General features: G+C 32.1%; 1 protein-coding gene across 4 annotated transcripts in view; it reads right to left on the bottom strand.

The window, feature by feature from the left end:
- LOC106461793 (GTPase-activating protein and VPS9 domain-containing protein 1-like) overlaps positions 1-3,513 on the bottom strand; it is a 91,298-nt gene that overhangs the window by 76,588 nt on the left and 11,197 nt on the right. The gene's annotated exons all lie outside the window — the stretch shown is intronic.

Here is a 3,513-nt window from a genome sequence, read left to right on the forward strand (position 1 = left end):
ACGATTCACACATTTTACTTACGGTCACTATCGCTCACTTGCCTCAATTATCATCTCTATACCTATCTATCTGCAATTATTTGCCAGGCTTATATACTAAAATAGAGGGCACCTGGAAAAGACTAGAGTTGCCAGGAACAGTCATGATTCTTCTAGAAACTCCAGCGCGCATGCTTTCAGCATTGCGTGACTTCCGCTGTCGCAACAATACATTGTAAATATCCATGTTCTCATGCTACATGATTCTACTGTACATAGGTGGTTCAATATATTTTGCTGTATCTGATCAAACAAAAAATCTGGTGTGTGTGTGTGTTATTTTTATTTTTTTATGTTGCCTAGTGCGGCATGAGGTGTGGCAAGCAGGTGGGTGCAGTGAATTTTCTAAATAACAAGGGTATAAAACATTATGTTCTTCTAACAAATATACAATTTTTGGAAGTTTACCAGGTGCAACATCAAGTATCATATAAACACTATATATAGTATATTTTGTACAAAACTAACTATCAAAGTAAAAAAAAAAGATAACTAATGAACCCGAAACTTTTTCCCAAGGTGAACTTGTTTGATGAAGATAAAAAGTATCTTGCTTTATATGTTTTAAAGTTGTTGCTTCTTTGTTATTGCAACATTTTATTTCATATAATTTGAGTACATGTATAACAATGTCCATACACACAGCTTGCAGTCTTTTCAACAACAACAGGAGTACCAGGCCACAATGCAACAGAAGACAGATGTGCGACTGAATGTACAGTGAAGCCATGACAAGTGACAGCAAAACTGCTTCTGGATTGGGTATGACAGATGGGAATAGCCCTCTCACAGGAGCCTCTACAGAGCATTCCCTGGGATTTCTAGAAGTTCTCTTGAATGATTTTGGCAAATTATGAGGCTAATTTACTTACACTTCATAGAACTCTTATGAGAGTTCTTTTTTCATGTAAATCCTTATATGGGCATGATGAAACATATTCAAATGCAGCAGTGTAAAAAAGGTACCTACAATAGTTTAACTTCAGTTTTTATCACAGTTGCATTAGCATTAACCTAAGCCTATATTTTTTAAATTATACTGCTTAGATCTACAGGCTTACTACATTGTTTATAATGGTAAACTATTATTATTTCAAGCTGTAGGCCCATTAACATAAATAGGATAGAAATATTGTAAACTACCTGTATTTTAGAATAATTACAATAATGTTGAAAAAGAAGTATAACAGGCCTTTAACACAGATGGTTCAAAATAATATTAAGAAAAAAGCAAAACTAAAAGAAGAAAAACACTAAGAACTTCCTCCAAAACATTTATATTAATATTAGGCCTAGCCTTTTTCTGTCAACAAAATGGTTATTGCCCAGTATTCTGAATGCCCAATAATCAAAAAATTTTTGATTTTCCCAATACAAGTCAAAACTGAATGAATAACCAAATTCATATGGGCATAATGCATGAATGCAATCTCAAATAAAAAGTTTCAAGGGTACATTTTGGTAAGGGATCAGCCACCCCAGATGGCTTGCTCTCGTTTTAAATACAAACAACAGAACTATTTGAATTGACATTGTAGTGTGCAGCTCATTGCACTGGTTCGGTGTCAAGATAATTTTACTGACTGGAAGATTTCAACATGTTTAGCTAGGTGGGGATATAACATTTGATGTCACTGCACTATGGAATAAGAATCTTGAATGTCCATTCTCTCAGAAGAGCTACATTCCCAAATCCAATCCCGATACATAAATATGTAAGCTCTGCAGGTAAAGCTATACATAAACAGTACAAAATAACATAGGAGAAATTTTAATAAACATTATTTATGAGAAACTGCAATCTTTTAGGTCATACCCTGAGGTGTTTCTGTCACAAAATTTCACAAGTTTAACCAAACAATCAAGTTAACATTTTAACTATTAAGAAAAAAACATCTTTTGACTAGCAGATCTAATGGACTGTCTGCAACAAAGTTTCTGCAACAAAGATAAAGTTAACCATAACATATCTACAAGTACAATGCTTGCTTCTTAAACAGTGGACTTATTTTCAATTGCAAAAGCTTGTCTACTGCATGTTTCTGCAAAATGTTTTGATGTACTAGTCTCAGTTTTAAAAAATATGTTCCATGAATTATACATTTATACTTAAGAACGGGTGGCAAAAAATCGTTTATATATAGTAATTTTGGTGTCTGCCATCCATTAACAAACAAGCTAGCTGTGATGTGGTAATTGGTTGGGTTTAAATCATACAGAACTGCGGGATGTTTTGTTCTGTTACATTAACAGTTAAGCACATGTATGTTATCAGTAAGGATCTGCTTTGTTGAAGAAAAATTTAGGCTGGTGTGCTATTGCAAAGAAATTACACATTCAGTCAATTTAGTCCAGTTAATCACAACTAAATTATTAAAATACAAAACTTTGACTAAGTATAGTATTAACATTATTTGTTGAATAAGTGTCTTATGATACAAAGGTTTTCACATACTACTGATTACATAAACAAGAAACACATACTATTTTGAACATTTTTTAAATTCTGACACATCTCAAAGTGTTTTAATATTATCCACATACACTATATATCTAGTAAGTTATTACATGCCCTAAAATTCTACATTCATAAAAGCTGACATGAAATATCCCAACATTTCTTGTGCAACGGAAGACGTTCAACACCAACACGAATGATTTATATTCAAAATATCCGACACATACACAAAAAAAGTTAAATTATTGTAAATTTTAGTTAGTGGGTATACATTATTAAGCATTTCACATTTGTGAGGTGATTGAATAAAACTATACCAGAGTAAGTCTACATTCTAAATGTGTAAAAAATTATGCATACTACTATTCAAACAACACACACTGAAAAAACTTTAAACAATATATTCATCTTAAAAGTAAATCTTTAAACCAATGAAAACTGAATAAACAAAGCAGTTAATGCATGAAAGTCTTAAATTATTTAAGGTTTTAATATAATACCAAGAATCCTAATTCTCTGTTAAAACTGCCAACATGCAGAAAAGTTGTACATGAAGAAATAGTTGGAGCTGAATAAAGTAGAGTGACAAGTGGAATTTGTTAAACTATTATTCTCACAAAGACCAATCTTTAAATTTTTAACTTGTATTTTTCTTTTTTTAAGACATGTTTTTGAACTATCTTTCATTTAATCTGATAGACATTTTCTGGTACTACAAGTCAGCAATAAATTACTTCTTAATCCTAGATTGTTGTATATTGTTACGTCTCCGTTTGTTAATTGAGTTTTCCGTAACTTTGTTCCGACGAAATTTTAACGACACAAGTCTTTACTTAATAAAACTGGTTTATTCTTTCCGAATACAACTTTACTGATACACTCAACTTCAACAATCGCGCTAAAACAACGCTATATCAACGAACGTCAATAATACTTCTGACTGCAGATCAATTACACACTGTCTATACACACATTACCTTACCCTCCCGCGTCACGTTTTCCCCTCTTATATATAC

Source organism: Limulus polyphemus, unplaced genomic scaffold, assembly GCF_000517525.1.
Source record: "Limulus polyphemus unplaced genomic scaffold, Limulus_polyphemus-2.1.2 Scaffold1032, whole genome shotgun sequence".
NCBI lineage: Eukaryota > Metazoa > Arthropoda > Merostomata > Xiphosura > Limulidae > Limulus > Limulus polyphemus.